Here is a 17,364-nt window from a genome sequence, read left to right as displayed (position 1 = left end):
TTTGAGAATACCAATCATTCTTAGGTTTGGACATTTAACATAGCCCCTAACTTCTTGGAGGCTTTGTTCATTTTTTCAATTCTTTTTTTCTTTGTCTTTGATGGATTGGGTTAATTGAAAAGCCTTGTCTTTGAGCTCCGAAGTTCTTTCTTCTGCTTATTCAATTCTATTTTTGTTGAGACCTTCCAGTGCATTTTGCATTTTTCTAAGAGTGTCTTTGATTCCAGAAGTTGTGATTGTTTTTTATTTATGTTATCTATTTCACTGAAGAATTTTCCTTTCATATCCTGTATTAGGGTTTTGATTTCTTTAAGTTGAACTTCACCTTTCTTTGATGCCTCCTTGATTAGCTTCATAATTGACCTTCTGAATTCTTTTTCTGGAAATTCAGAGATTTCATCTTGGTTTGGATCCATTGCGGGTGAACTGGTATGATCTTTTGGGGTGTTAAAGAACCTCATTTTGTCATTTACCAGAGTTGTTTTTCTGGTTCCTTCTCATTTGGGTAGACTATGTTAGAGGGAAGATCTGGGATTCAAGGGGATTCAAGGGCTGCTGTTCAGATTCTTTTGTTCCATGGGGTGCTCCCTGGGTGTGGTGTTCTCCCCTTTGCCTTAGGAACTGTAGTGATTATTTTTGCTCTTCCAGGTCTAGCCAACCAGCAGAGCTACCACGCTCTGGACTGGTACTGGGGAGTGTTTGCAAAAGAGTCCTGTGATGTGATCTGTCTTCAGGTCTTCTAGCCATGGATACTAGCATCTGCTCCGGTGGAGGTAGCGGGAGAGTGAAGTGGACTCTGTGAGGGTTCTTGGTTGTGTTTTTGTTTAGTGCACTGGTTTTGTGTTGGTTGGCCTCCAGCCAGGAGGTAGTGCTTTCAAGAGTACATCAGCTGTGGTCCTATAGGGAGGATGCAAACTTGCCTTAGGGACACCTGGTTAGGTATTCAAGTTTCTCAGGTGGTGGGCAGGGCCATAGAGCTTCCAAGAGATTATGACCTTTGTCTTTGGCTACCAGGGTGGGTAAAGAAAGATCACCAGGTGGGGGCAGGATTAGGTGTGTCTGAGCTCAGCCTCTCATTAGGTGGGGGTTGTTGCAGCTGCTGTGGGGCACGGGGGTGTGGTCCCACTCCAATGGAGGTATATTCTCAGGGTGATTATGGCTGCCCTCTCTGAGCCATAGAGGTCACCAGGGAAGTGGGGGAAAGCCGGCAGTCACAGACCTCACCCTTCTCTCATGCAGCTGGCAGTCGTAAAGGCTGTTCTCACTCCCACCATGCCCCTTCAACAGAACCAAGTCTATTTCCAGGCAACCGGTGGCCATGGCTGAGAGCTTTCCTCAGACCATGAGCCTCCCCACTGAGAAAGCTGGCAGACTCACAGTTTTTCCATGTCTCAAGGAGCCTGCAGTGGTGATCCAGTTCTTTCAAAGGGTCTATGGATTATCTTGGTTTTCCTGGTATGTTCCTGCAGTACTTCTTGAAGCAAAAGTTCATGATATGGGTCTCCACACTCTGCTCTGTCCATCCAAGTGGGATCTGCAAGCTAGTCTTGCCTCCTATCTGCCATCTTAGCTCTGGTGTCCCATCTAAACCTACACATTGATAAGTTTGAAACTTCTATTTGATTATAGCTGTTCAAATAATAGTATAGATCTCTGGTAAATAGTTTAATGAAAATAATATTAGTAAATTGCTTTTATATGGTGCTTCTATCAAGAGGTTTTAAAATTGCTAGAGAACTTTGCAAGACAAAAAAATTACTGTTGTATCAGTGAAAAGGAGTTTACCTCGCAAAAGAAACATAATACATAGTATTACATTTAATCTCAATACTAGATATAATTTTATCTGAAGTTTTTTATTTTTATATTTTTTATTTTTTTGAGACAGGGTCTTGCACTGTCACCTAGGCTGGAGTGCAGTGCTGTGATTTTGGCTAACTGCAACCTATGCCTCTTGGGCTCAAGCAATCCCTCCACCTAAGTCTCCCCAGGAGCTGGAACCACAGGTGCAACTTACCATGCCTGGCTAATTTTTGTATGTTTTGTAGAGATGTCACTATGTTGTGCAGTCTAGTCTCAAACTCCTGGGCTGAAGTGAGCCACCTGCCTTGGCCTCCCAAAATCATGGGATTAAAGGCGTAAGCCACTGTGCCTGGTTGAAAGTATCTTACTAAATATACTTTATGTCACATTTTCACTAATTTTATTTTAATTGCTATTTACCTTACCCATGACCTCTTCTCCAGCTTTTCTGCGCCTATTGACCTGGTTAATCAAGAAATTCTGTGTCATTTATCCTGCTTTCCAGGAATAGGGTAAAAAAACAAAAAGAAATTCTATGTCATTTAGAAAAAGTTAAGGGAAATGCTTGCAGTATTTTTGATTCAGAAGTATGGTGTTGTTTAATTGACGATAACAATAAGTATGAAAACAAGTATACAATTAATAGCCTTATTAAATGAATGATTTAGAAATTCATTTAATTAGACTGTTAATTAGCACTTAAAATGTGACTGTTTTTTCTTATTTTACTTTAAGTTCCAGGATACATGTGCAGAACATGCAGATTTGTTACATAGGTATACGTGTGCTAGGGTGGTTTGCTGCACCTATTGACCCATCATCTAGGTTTCCTCCCCTCATCACCCATCCCCCAAAAGGCCCCAGTGTGTGTTGTTCCCATCCCTGTGTTCATGTGTTCTCATTGTTCAACTCCCACTTATGAGCGAGAGCATGTGGTGTCTGGATTTCCATTCCTGTGTTAGTTTGCTGAGGATGATGGCTTCCAGCTTCATCCATGTCCCCTGTAAAGGAAATGATCTCATTCTTTTTTATGGCTGCATAGTATTCCATGGTGTATATGTACCACATTTTATTTACCCAGTCTATCACTGATGGTCATTTGGGTTGGTTCCAAGTCTTTGCTATTGTAAATAGTGCTGCAATAAACATACATGTGCATGTGTCTTTATAGTAGAATGATTTATATTCCTTTGGGTATATACCCAGTAATGAGATTGCTGGGTCAAATGGTATTTCTGGTTCTAGATCCTTGAGGAATCACCATACTGTCTTTCACGATGGTTGAACTAATTTACATTCCCACCAACAGTGTAAAACTGTTCCTATTTCTCTATAGCCTCACCAGCATCTATTGTTTCTTGACTTTTTAATAATCACCATTCTGACTGGTATGAGATGGTTTCTCACTGTGGTTTTGATTTGCATTTCTCTAATAATCAGTGATGTTGAGCTTTTTTTCATGTTTTTTGGCCACATAAATGTCTTCTTTTGAGGAATGTCTGTTTATATCCTTTGCCCACTTTTTGATGTGTTTTTTCTTCTTGCAAATTTGTTTAAGTTCCTCGTGGATTCTGGATATTAGACCTTTGTCAGATAGGTAGATAGCAAAAATTTTCTCCCATTCTGTAGTTAGCCTGTTTACTCTGATGATAGTTTGTGTGTGTGTGTGTATGTGTGTATGTATGTGTGTGTGTGTGTGTGTGTGTGTGCTGTGCAGAAGCTCTTTAGTTTAATTAGATCCCATTTGTCAATTGCTTTTGCTGCAATTGCTTTTGGCATTTTTGTTATGAAGTCTTTGCCCATGCCTATGTCCTGAATGGTATTGCCTAGGTGTTCTTCTAGAGTTTTTATGGTTTTTGATTTTACATTTAAGATTTTAATTCATATTGAGTTAATTTTTGTATAAGGTGTAAGGAAGGAGTCCAGTTTCAGTTTTCTGCATATGACTAGCCATTTTCCCAGTACCATTTATTCAATAGGAAATCTTTTCCCCATTGCTTGTTTTTGTCAGGTTTGTCGAAAATCAGATGGCTGTAGATGTGTGGTGTTATTTCTGAGGTCTCTGTTCTGTTTCTAAAATGTGACTATTATTTAGACTTTAATAAGACTATTAATTAGCTTTAAAATTAGCACTTAAAATGATAAATATTAATCTTTGAATTATTTCTAATCATATGTATTCAAATGCCTTTGACAAAAATAAATCATGGCAATGCAGATATTTTATGAGATACAACTTTCAAAGACACAGGAAATGTTTTTAATTCCATCTTCTTTTAAAAAAAAATTCTTTTTCTGTCAGCTTCAACTTTTATTTATTTATTTATTTATTTATTTTTATTATACTTTAAGTTCTAGGGTACATGTGCACAACGTGCATGTTTGTTACATATGTATACATGTGCCATGTTGGTGTGCTGCACCCATTAACTCTCATTTACATTAGGTATATCTCCTAATGCTATCCCTTCCCTAGCCCTCCACCCCATGACAGGCCATGGTGTGTGATGTTCCCCTTCCTGTGTCCATGTGTTCTCATTTTTCAATTCCCACCTATGAGTGAAATCATGCGGTATTTGGTTTTCTGTCTTTGTGGTAGTTTGCTCAGAATGATGGTTTCCAGCTTCATCCATGTGCCTACAAAGGACATGAACTCATCCTTTTTTATGGCTGCAGAGGCAGGCAGGCCTCCTTGAGCTGCGGTGGGCTCCACCCAGTTTGAGCTTCCAGGCCGCTTTGTTTACCTACTCTAGCCTCAGCAATGGTGGACGCCCCTCCCCCAGCCTCGCTGCCGCCTTGCAGTTTGATCTCAGACTGCTGTGCTAGCAGTGAGTGAGGCTCTGTGAGCATGGGACCCTCCGAGCCAGGCGCGGGATATAATCTCTTGGTGTGTCGTTTGCTAAGACCTTTGGAAAAGTGCAATATTAGGGTGGGAGTGTCCTGATTTTCCAGGTACTGTTGGTCATGGCTTCCCTTGGCTAGAAAAGGGAATTCCCCAACCCCTTGCGCTTCCTGGGTGAGGCGATGCCCTGCTCTGCTTTGGCTCACGGTCAGTGGGCTGCACCCACTGTCCGACAAGCCACAATGAGATGAACCCGGTACCTCAGTTGGAAATGCAGAAATCACCCCTCTTCTGCGCTGCTCACCCTGGGAGCTGTAGACTGGAGCTGTTCCTATTCGGCCATCTTGGAACCTCCTCATCAGCTTCAATTTTTAAATTAAAATACTTATATCCTCAAATCTATAATTAGAAACACTTTGGTACTGTGCAAAAGGATACCAATCTCAAAGAGCCATGGAGGTGTCATGCATGCATGCCTTTTTTTGGCTAAGGTTACGGAAATATTTTCACCCAGGACTATCAAGAGAACATAAGAACTTGTATGCTGATTGTAAGCATTCTTCTTAGAATCCTAAGTGAGTTCTTACACAATTATATATGAAAAGATCTTAAAAGAATGATGACATTGTAAAGTAAATTACGGTATATTAAATTCCTTTAAGATTTTTCTCTTGAGCTGGAAAATTTCTAAAGAAATTTAAAGATATCTGTACATTAATATAACAAATGACTTTTAAAATAAAACATATTTCTTTAATCATTAAAATGTAACTACTACAGTTTTCTATTTCAGCAGTCTCTCCTGTAACTGCTCCCAGAAGGTTAAATTGGCATGACTTTTTCTATATTTATTGCTTTGTTCAGTCTTTTTTATTTTATGTGTTAGTGTAAACTTATTTATTATAAGGATCATATTATCTACCTCTGGCACCTCTAACATGGTAATCGAATTTTATATCTTTGGGGATTTACTTGTAAGTCTGCTTGAAGATGATGAAATATACTATATGGTCTCTCATTCTTTTAAATCAGCTGGCTTTTGACAGTTTCCCAACTTATATCCCCATCAACACTTACTTCCTTTCTTACAACTCAGATTTCATTATTTTTTTAAATGGCATGGACATATTCTAGTGTATTTACCAAGAAAAAAAATTTAAAATATCAAACATGATATCCATTTAGCTTTTAGGTATGCTAGGTAAATGTCCTTACAGAAGTAGTTTAAAAACTTTTCTTCCATAAAATAGAAACTATATTTACACCAAATATCACAGCTCAGAATCATACTCTTGCTTTTTACACATGACCAGTGCTCAGCCACTGTAGACACGACCTGATTTTTCCTGATATTCGGGCTGGTAGCTTTTATCTCACCTTCTTTCTCTCTACTTTCTTCTTTCTTTTCTATTTCTTCCCCATCACTTACTCAAGAGTTAAATCTTTTTCATTCTTAATCCATGTGATAAATAATAAATTAGCATAAAAATATTTAAAATGCAGATTTGATATAATAGGGGAAATGAAAGGCAAATTCTAATGAAAACTTCCCAGAGAAAAATAATTAGAAAATATTATAGTTAAAGTAAATAAGAGGTGTACAGGGGACAAAGAACAACAGGGTACAGAACGACAAAGGACAAGCCCCTGATCCAGCCAATGATGGAAACCCAAGAAGGTTGGTACAGCTGGAAACCTGAAGCTGGCCTAGAGAGGGAGACGCTAATGCACTCATCTAGTCCCTGAGGAGTGAGAGGTTTTTCTGAGTCTGACGTTGTCAAAATCAAATCATAAACCCTCCATGGGTCAAGTCTTTCTGTGGTTTCCTTCTCTCCACTCTATAAATATTGTTTCTATCCCTTCCAACCAATGATGATGATGACCACAAGGAACCATACCAATCTGCCCACTTATTTCTCCATATTCCTTCTTATGTAAGGTCTGGGCAGATTGCTCACCTTGTTCAACTTCTCAACTCACTGGAATCAGGTTTCTCCCCCATAGCCTTAGGAAAAGACTGTTTCCTCCACCCAGAATACAATTATCTTCATTTCACATGGCTGACTTCTGCTCATTATTCAGGACCCTTATTCAAAGGTCCTTCCTAGCTGCCTGTATGAGAGTGGCTGCCCCCATTATGCCCTCCTTCAGCACCCCCTTTATTCTTCTTGTAGCACTTATCAAAGTTTGTGAATAATTTATTTTTTCTTGACATACTTTTAATTCTTCCTCCCTTCACAAAATTTTAAATTTTATGGGAATAAGAATATTTGTTTTGTTCATTACAACATATTTAACATATTTAAGGCCTGGCATATTGTACATTTCTGGATCAGTGAGCAGAATGGTCTGAGAGTGATCCTGAGTCCTTGCTCTCCATTGCCACCCACGTTTCTCCTGGTGGATTCTCATGGAGCCAGCGGTTTCTATTCTCTGACAGGAAAGACTGAACGATGTTATGGGCCCTCAAAAACCCAGAAGCATTTAGCTTTGGTCTTCTCAGATGACACTTGTCATCTGCTGGCCTCAATTCCCAATTGCCCACCACCATGCAACCTTTGATTAAATTATTTTAAATTGCTCTGTTTAAAATTGAATTTTAAATTTAATTTAAAGGTAACAAAATTGCTATTATTCAGCATAACAAATCTGGTAGAAGTATGTATATTAACAATGATGATGTTCTACCTTTCAGTATTTTTCAGTGTCAGGTTTCCTTTGACCTCATATCATTGTCTCAGTAGAATCCATTTCATCCACAACTTTCCTCTCAGAAACCTTAGTTTATGGACTTGAAAATATATATAAACTCATCATGATTTACTCCATTCAGATTTATTTATTCTGTAATGAATTGGAGACCTTTTCCACAGACCTATCTTATTTACTTATGTATATGTTGTATTCAGCCACTTTTATTATCAATTATTTTTTCTTAAAGCTATTTTAGGATTAGAACAGAGAAAGAATAAGTGCAGGGAGAGGGATCAAGATGGCTGACTAGATGCAAGTAGTATGTACCTCCTCTGTGGAGAGGAACCAGAATAATTAAGATACTCACATTTTAAACAGATTGTCTAGAAGGGAATCCTAGGATTCACTAGAGAAGAGACAGGAAGCCCAAGAGTAAGAAAGAAGAGTGTTCAAGGAAGCCTGCCTGGCCAGGGACTGACTGAGAGCAGGAAAATGGCTCCTGGAGGCAGGGAAACAGTAATGGAGAAACCCCCAAGGTTCCACAGTCTTGGCTACAGGAGAAACCCTCAACCCATGAGGTCTTTAGGCCTGACATATGGAGCTAGCTAAAGGTTGTTCAGAGACATTGCTCCACAAAGGGAATGTACATGTAATCTCACAGGTATTTGAGCCTTTGTTCTAGCAGCCTCAGCTAGGCATCATTTTGAGGGATGGATACCGGGGATCTCCAGACATGGCAGCTGCTGCTTTTGTGAGGCTTCAAAAAGGGAGAAGGGAGGTTGAGATTGGGTGCTCCTATGCACCCAAGGAGGGTCCCTTGCAATCTCCTATGGACTGCTGTTGAGATGGAGATGTGAGCAGATCATATTCTCCAAAGTTTCTTGCCTGTGCTGCTTGCCTGAGATGGGCACCATCCTTTCTGGTTTCTAGCCCACAGCTGGCACCATTTTGAAAATTTAACACTGGGCTGTGCCTCACCCTCAGGCCGAGTTTGAGGTAACAGAGCTGCAGCTGCCACCTAACTGGGGAGGGAAAGGGAGGAGCAAACTCTCCGAAGCACACTTAGGACAATACGCACCACTCTTGCTACTCATGACTGTGGGACTACAGACTAGCCCACTTAACACACCTCAGCTTCCAGCAACACCAACATGGGCCACTTGTATCCCAGTGGGCTGCTCTACTGCTGCTCTTGCCATCACCCACAATGAACCAGTTGCCCAGGCATCTGAGAACCCACACACCCATCTGGCCTACCGCTCCCACTACTAGCTTCTAAGAAAGCCACCCAGAGTCCCAAGAATCAGCCCTCTTTAACCGACTAACATCAGAGCCAGTGTAAGTTGCTCTGGGGCCTAAAAACAGGCAAACTCACCCTACTGCCGTCACTACCAGGGCCCAAAGACTGGCTTAGCTGGTGTCCAAGTCCCCAGCAAAACTTCACCAAAACCTCAACTAGTAACTGTGCCCTAAGCTACCAAGGAAATCACAGATACCACTGAACCTTTGTACTGCTGAAGAAGTCATACAAAGATAACACTACCACAGACACCCAAAATCAAAGCAAAAGTATCTTAACCCACAGCATACATACATCTTCAGGAAAAAAAAATTATCTCCTACAAAAACAATTTCAAAAAATTGGAACAAGCGAATGTTACACCAGATGTGCAGATATCAATGGAAGGACACAGGAAACATGAAGAAGCAGGGAAATATGACACCACTAAAGGACCACAAAGATTGTCTAGCAATAGACCCCAATCAAAAAGAATTCCTTGAAATGCCAAATAAAAGATTCAAAATACTGATTTTAAAGCTTAGTGAGATTCAAGAAAAATCTGAAAACAAACTAAAGAAATCAGAATCTCAATTCAGAATGTGAATGAGAAATTTACCAAGAAGAAAGATACTTTTTTAAAAAAAAGCAGAGATTCTGAAACTAAAATAATTCATTGAAGGAAATATAAAATACATCTGAAAGCTTCAATAATAGGTTAGATGAAGTAAAAGAAAGAATCTCAAAACATGAAGACAGGTCTTTTAAAATAATTTTAAAATGAGACAAAAATAATTAAAAAGAATGAATAAAGCCTTTGAGATGTCTGGGACTACATAAAATGAGCAAATTTATGAATGATCAGTACTCCCAAGGGGGAGGAGGTATCAAAAAGTATAGAAAATCTGTTTAAGAAAATAATTGATGACAACTTCCCAAGTCTATCAACAGAGTTAGCCATCCAGATCCAGAAGATCCAATGATCCCCACGAAAATACACTGCAAAAAGGACTACATCATGGCATATTATATTCCGAATGTCTAACGTCAAAGTTAAAGAAAGAATTTTAAAATTAGCAAGAGAAAAACATCTAGTCACCTATACTGCTTTTTACAACCCCATCAGATGAACAGCTGACTTTTCAGCAGAAACCTCACAGGCCAGAAGAAAATTGGGTGTCATTTTTCAAAGTGATGAACTAAAAAAAAGAAAAAGCAAAACTTTAAGTCAAGAATTGTATATTCCACCAGAATAAGTTTCATAAATGAAGGAAAGATAAAGTCTTTCCCAGACAAGTGAATGCTAAGGAAATTAGTCACCACTAGACTGGTTCTACAGGAAATGCTTGAAGGAGACTTAAACGTGGCAATGAAAGGTTGATATTTACCATCACAAAAACACATAGAAATAAAGAAATGTAGTGAGATCAATTAGGAAGACTTAAGTGAGTATGAACAATATGTAAACTAGTAGGAATGAAGATCATGACACTATTTTGAGATGTGTAACAGAAGTAGAATGATCAGACCGTGGCAACAAGATGTGGATTGTCAGAGGAAAGGGGAAGTAAAACTTGTGTGGTGTCCTAACTGCAGTAGAATGTAATGAAAAATAAGAGGATTGTTTTCCTGAAAAAAAAATTGATGTTTGGTACTTGTTTGTGGATGTAGGTAGAAAAGACACAATTGAATTAAGTCATTCGTTATACCAGTATATTTTGTTAGGGTCTTTCAGGTTTTGAGGAACAGAAGTAAACTTAGGTCAGCTTAGATAATAGAATTTTATTCTAAGGATGTGATTGAAATTTAGGAAGATAGGAACTAGAATGTTTTTCTCAATATGTAGGCACATTAGCAACCAGTTTCTAATTCTCTCCACAGCAGGTCTATTCTCTTACCTTTAATAGTGGTACAGTTTTGTGATGAGTCACTTGTTCCTTCCCTTTGGTTTCAATGTTCTTTTCATCACTGAATAAATTTTTCTTCTCCTGTCCGTTGTTTTTGCTTAATTCCATGGCTATGGATACTACTGGCTTTTGCTATTGATTCTAAAATCTCAAGACACCTTCTTATCACCTCTACTCTGTGGATCTTTTGGTTGGTTCTGGTCCCAACTACTGACTCATTTTTTCAGGCATTCAGTATGACTTTTAGCATTCTTTTATTCCACAGCTATTAAACATCAGACATTAGATATCAAATTTTATAAAAACACTGTCCTTCATGAATAAGCATTTTTTTTCAGAAATACCTTTAATTACATGGGAGAGTATAATTTTTGAAATCTAATTGTACACTTGAATTTGTTCAATGACATAAAATAGCAGAAATATCTTTAATTATATGGTAGACTATAGTTTCTGGAATCTAACTGTGTACTTGAATTTGTCTAATGACATGGTTTTACTGAGGAAATAAAATGCATCCTTTAACAAACATCCATTGAGAATCTGCTCTATGTCGGCATACAATGTACCGAGACACAAGGGAGAAGAAAATGCTAATTTAAAATTGATCAGACAGGTCATAAACGTAAGTAGGTAATTATAATACAGTAATGTAAATGTGAAAATCAATGTACAAATTAACATCTGAGGGAGTACAAAAGAAGAATTGACTATGTATATGGGGGAAAAGGAGGAAGTTACAAAGGTGTTGGTATTTGAGCTTTTGAAAGTGACTAGAAGGAAAGAGACATCACAGGCCCTGCAACGTCCAGTAGATTATGAGCCATTCTCTTTTATTATTACCTTGTTGATATAAATAATTACTTCTTTATGGGACCAATTATCCTTCCACATGATGTAAAGAAACAAACTCTTTTGAGGATAAATAATATGGGAAAATGACAGATAAATGTCATAACTTTGTATGCCACTATATAAAATATTCCTCCTTATATTCTTGAGTCTATAGTTATTTTTGGTGACAAAATTATACAGTGCCTCTAGATGGAAATATCAGTTAAGTATATCATTTTAGCATCCTCATAAGCAGTTGATAATGTAAGCTGCTTGGCTATTCCCTAGTTTTACACCAGCAAATATGAGAGAAATAATTTAGTGATTCACAGATATTTCTATCCCGGACATGAATTTATAACTTCTTAGAAGACTATTCATTTGTTTGAAACTCTTCTGAGGCACCATATACATTAGATTTTAAATGCATTATTTTTGGAGTCTCCTTTTCGAGATCTCCTTTTACAAAATTTAAGACTTGTCAGCTTTTTGTCTTGTTAAAACTTATCAAAACTAAAAAAATAACTATTGAGAACTTTTTAATGCAATGGAGTTATGTAATTGTTAGAATATTAAAGTCTGGAGGTTGAGATTAGGTAAGAAATTGTTTGCTAAAAATCAAATCTGATTCAAGAATGAATTTTACAAGGAACATAGAGTCTTAAAAACAGTCCCATAACAGTACAATGAAAACCTTTTCAATTCACCAGTGAGCTTTCTGTCTCACCCTTTCTGAGGCAAGTTTTTCAAACAATTCAACTGTTCTCCCTTGTATCACAAAAATGTCAGATGAGTTATAAGGAAGAGAGTAGGCCCATTAGAAATATTTATTGAAGCCTTTGCCATATGTGATCTTGCAGTGCAAGGGAAAGCTTCTTTTGTATCTTCTGAGATCCCAGACTTCCACCTAAATTCTGCATGTTTAACCATGCTTCAATTTTAGTCTGTGGAAGAAAATATTTTTTCTATTTAACATAGTGGGAACATTCTTCTATTACTTAAGGTAATACTAGCTACCATAATACATGAACCACAAATTCTCAGTAATTTAAAACAAGAGAAGTATACTTCGTATTTATATAAAGTCCAATGTGTATTCACGATGGCAGGCAACCCCCTCCAAGCAGTGGTTCCAGGATCCAGGCTTGTTTTATCTTGTGGTGCCACAGTATTCAACATGTGGCTTCCTGAGTTATCATGCACATTTCTATCGAGCCAGGAAATGAGACAGAGCATGGAAAAGCACAAGTGAGGGATTTTTAAAGGACTAGGTCTGGAAGTTATGCCTATCAGTGTCTCCCATATTCTATTGGCTGGGACTTAGTCACATGGCCACACCTAACTATAAAAGAAGATGGATAAAATATTGTCATGCTACATCCTCAAAGACGTAATGGATTTGTGGAGCAATCTGCCAGTATCTTCCAGAATCTCTTTCTAGGCTCTTGTCTTAAAATTTTTTGCTCATGCACAATCTAAAACAATTTGGAAAGTCTTTATATTCCTACACTCTTTGGAATGGCTTCTAAATTTTTTTTCTAATGTCCTTCCTTTAGTTTTATTAAAAATAGTGAATTTGAACAACTTAAATTTTAATAGATAAGCTTCTGATTGAGAGTCATTTTCTTTCTCAACATGTATGCCAGTGTTTTGAGTAAGATTTACTGTAAGTGAGCGAGTCACTCATTCATTCACTCATAGTTTCAGCAAATCTTTATTAAATAATGCCTACTCTGCAGCATGAATTATTCTGGAAACTGGAGATAATTAGTGAGTAAAAGATATAAAGACCCTTTTCTCACAGAGCTTACATTAAACTGAATAAGACAGAAAGTTATTTAAAAAAACCAGATCTAATAAATGTGATAATTGTAACATATAGAATAAAATGGTAAATGAAATAGAAATAGGAAAAAATAGAGAAGAGCAAGGTGGGGGGTTCAAAACTGTGCTGTCAGGGAGGATAATTATATTTTTATAAATTATATTTTTAAAAAGAGTCTTAAACTTTATTGAGTATGTGACATTTGAACAGATAGAGATGCTTCCTGGGGAAGGGAGTTTCAAGCAGAGAAAGCAGCCTATAGATAGACGCTAAGGTGTGATCATGTCTAGCATGTTGGAGAAGCAACATGCGGGACAATGTGACTGGAGAGCAGTGAGAAAAATGAAGATAATACGAGAAGAGGGAGGTCACAGAGTCAATGATGGGGAGTTCACATTTTGAAAGAGGTTTGAACTTTTGAAAGAGGTTAAGAAACTGGAATGCAAATAGATTTCTTTAAAACTACTTGAAAAAACTATGTACCATGGGGATAATTTGAATAAAATTGAATAATATTTTTAAACTGTTCAGCATGTGTTACAAATAACAAATATTTTATCGTATTATTCACTTTCTATTTTGATAGATGCAGGACATTTACAGGGAAAATGACTAGTGTTTATGATTTCTGAATGTTCTTGTTGAGAGTTAGTGTACAGAGCTTGGGATCCAAGAATGTGGAAAGTTGATCTGAGTTTCCCTGTCCTAACCTGGACTTTAACAGGCCCCTGCTCTGCTTGTACCGGGGGTGGGTAGGCATCTGCTCTCCTGATCTTCCCCCGATGGTAGGCCTCCTCTGCCTGGAAATGTTGAAGAATCTATGTGTGCAATTTGCTGATAACGGTGAACTTAAGAGAAGTTTATTCTTATTCTTCCTTACCTGTTTGAAGAAATTATCCTCAGAGATTCTCCTCTTGACTCAGATCTGTTTCATTCTATCCTGTGCAGGTTGCCATGAATCCTTCTTATTTCAAAATGGAGAGGAAAGAGAGGGAGGGAGGGAGCAGGAGAAAGAAAGAAGGTGGAGGAAGAGAGAGTGAGAGAGAGGGAAGTGGAGAGAGGGAGAGGGGTAGACAAAAGGGAGAGAAAGGAGAGGAAGAAAAACAAGATCCAAAGGGATCTATCTCTCAGTTCATTCATCTTTCCTAAGTGCACAGCAAATAAGTTTATATATACAAATCTTCCCAGGAACCTTACAATACCCTAAACAGACAAGCAAAAACCTGAATAAACATGTCTGTAGCTTAAACCAGAAAATTCCCAAGTTAAGCATTCCTTTAGAAATGACAAATCAGGCTAAGCACGTAGAACCAAAATTGAATGCCTTATAGATGTATTTTGAGCTTTAGAGTATTTTCTGTATGAATAAATTAAAACTCTCACACTTACCTGCAAAATATGTGAAAGAGAAGTGAACTTGGATTTGTTTACACAGCTTAACATAAAGAGAAAAACTATTAATTTGATGGATATGGGTGGTAAAAGGTCAGAGAAATTACACAAATTCTACAATTACATGTGTTTTTGTTTTCTTCATTAATCAGATAACTAGGTATCTGGCAATTTAAATGTAGTAACAGCTTTCTGCTTATTTTTATCTTCCCAATATTTGCCTTGAATATGGCAAACTTTGTGTGGGTTTAAACTTCTAGGTAATATTGTGCTATTTAAATTCCAGCCTACTATATTTTCTTTTGATTTGAATCAGGAAGTTTATAATAGAAAGAACTGATTTGTTTTACTGCTACAAAGCACCATTTAAAAATATATATATATATATCATTTTCCTTTATTTAGTCCACTCCACCTTTCGGATAGAGGTATATCCATTTTAATAGTGATGATTAGCCAAATTCCTTTCTATGAGATATTGTGCTGCACTCCGTCTTCATTTATTTTTATTAGAATGGTTTTTGGTTTCCCATTCTTCTGTATTTTTTTCTTCATGAATATATCTGTTTTCATAATTTAGTTAACTCTATTCTCATTGTTGAAAGATTTTTACCCATTCAGGTAAGATATATTTTCAAGGTCTTATTTTTCTTGAGTATAATAACATTTCAGAGTAGTCAAATTACCTCCAAGGGCATCAATATTTAGGGGCATCAAGATTTCCAAAACAACCCTAGAGACAATATATCACTCCAAATATTTAAAATTAGTATCATTTATCTCTACTGACCAGACAGTTGAAGAAAAAAAAACGTAAAAGAGTGAACAGTATTTTGAGATGACTGTATTAGAACTTCCCTACCGTCAACTGAAGTTGCTGTCATTATGATTAATGTATGGAGTTCTATTTAGTGCACCTGGGACTGTCCCAAAGAAAAGTAACATTTTCAGTGATATTCTGACAATTTAAAAAATGATGAGAAAGGTTAGGGGGGCTTTAGAGATTTAATTTTTCTGGGATTTGATTTTGGTTTTGACAGGAAGTTAAATATAGAACTAATTGTAGAGTCAATTTCTTTGAAATAAGACTTTGACATGTTAGAGTTATAACTAATAATTTATCTTGTTTTCTTCCCTGAACAACTAGCTTGATTATGTGTCGAATACTGGCATGCTGTTTGAGTGTACTTTTCAATTAAGATAAACTTTTGATTGAAATAATTATCCTGATAAAACTTTTGCTTTGTATTTCCTCAGTATTAATGAACTATATTTTTCTCTACAGGCTATATTAATTCACGTGAGTGTGCATATATGTGTCTGCATATATTATTGATTCACATGTATGTAGAATATATGGATATATTGGAAAAATAATTTTAAAATATTTTTGTTATGCTATTCAAATTTATTGAAACAATAAAGTACCTTTTAAATTGAGGTTTTATTGAAGCAATTTTGAAAAGAAGCAAGTGGCCTAGTATTGTTAGGAAAATTGGTTTCAGAGGCTTTTCTATATTAACTCACATATTGAAAAAAAGATTATGCTGAAAGACACAAATGAGCAGAATATTCATCTCCTAAAAAGAGTTAAAAGTTGAAAAAAAGAAAAATTTTTATTGCAGATATAGGCACTAAGCATCAAAAAGAATATAAATTGTGTAAAGAAATACTCCAGAGAGAAATAGGTCATTATGAAAGATACTGACTCACGAACAAAGAAGTCAACAGCTGACAAAAGGAAAAGTGAGCACTTATGAGTTGCTACACAGAAAGTTTAACAAGAAGTTGCCACAGTGAGCCCTCTTTCTGATTTTTCTATTTAAATTTTTATTTTGAAATAAAGATTTACAAGAAGTTGTAAGGATGGTACAGAGAGGCCTTCCCCTCTTCAACCCGTTTTGCCCAATGGTTACATCTTAAGTAACTACAGTACAATAGAAAACCCAGGAGATTGATGTTGGTATAATGTGTGTACCTAGTTTTATTCCATTTTTATCATACGTAGATTTATGTAATAGCCACCTCAATGAAGATACACAATAATTTCATCACAAAAATATTCCCCGTGCAACCTCCCCATAGTTACACTTTTCCCCTTCCTCCTTCCTATCACCATCCTTAATCCCCTAGCAACTATTAATTTATTTTCCCTCTCTAAAACTTTATTATTTTGAAAATATTATTGAATCATATTGTATATGATCTTTTGAGATTTACTTTTTCCCTCCACTCAGCAAAATGCCCTTGATAGCCATCCCATTTGTTGCACATATCAATACTTCATTTTTTTTAACTGCTGTGTAGTATTACAGGGTATGAAGGTACTACAGTATGTTTAACCATTCACCTATTGTAGGACATTCTTGATGGTTCCATTTGTGGCTATTACAACTAAAGCTGCCATGAACATTGGTATAAAAGTTTTTATGTGGGCATAAATTTTCATTTCTCTAGAATAAATACTCAGGAGTGTGATTGCTGTGTAATACGTTATGTATGTTTAGTGTTTTAAGAAACGGCCAAATTATGTCCCAGAATGGCTGTACCAGTTTGAGTAAAGTATGAAAATCTTACCTCCTTTTACAAAATCCTTTTACCCTCCATTTTTAGTATAAATGTCTTAAATATTTCTTACACCTCATTGACACCCGCCCACACCAGGAAGTGTTATAATTTTTGTTTTAACCCTCAAACATATGTTAAAAACTCAACAGGAAAAGGAAAATCTATTGTATTAACTATACTTTTACTCTTTCTATTTTTTTTTTATTTTTGGTTTTCAAAG

The sequence above is a fragment of the Pan paniscus genome, chromosome 3 (genome assembly GCF_029289425.2).
Source record: "Pan paniscus chromosome 3, NHGRI_mPanPan1-v2.0_pri, whole genome shotgun sequence".
Taxonomy (NCBI): Eukaryota; Metazoa; Chordata; class Mammalia; order Primates; family Hominidae; genus Pan; species Pan paniscus.
Note: the sequence above shows the minus strand (reverse complement) of the source record.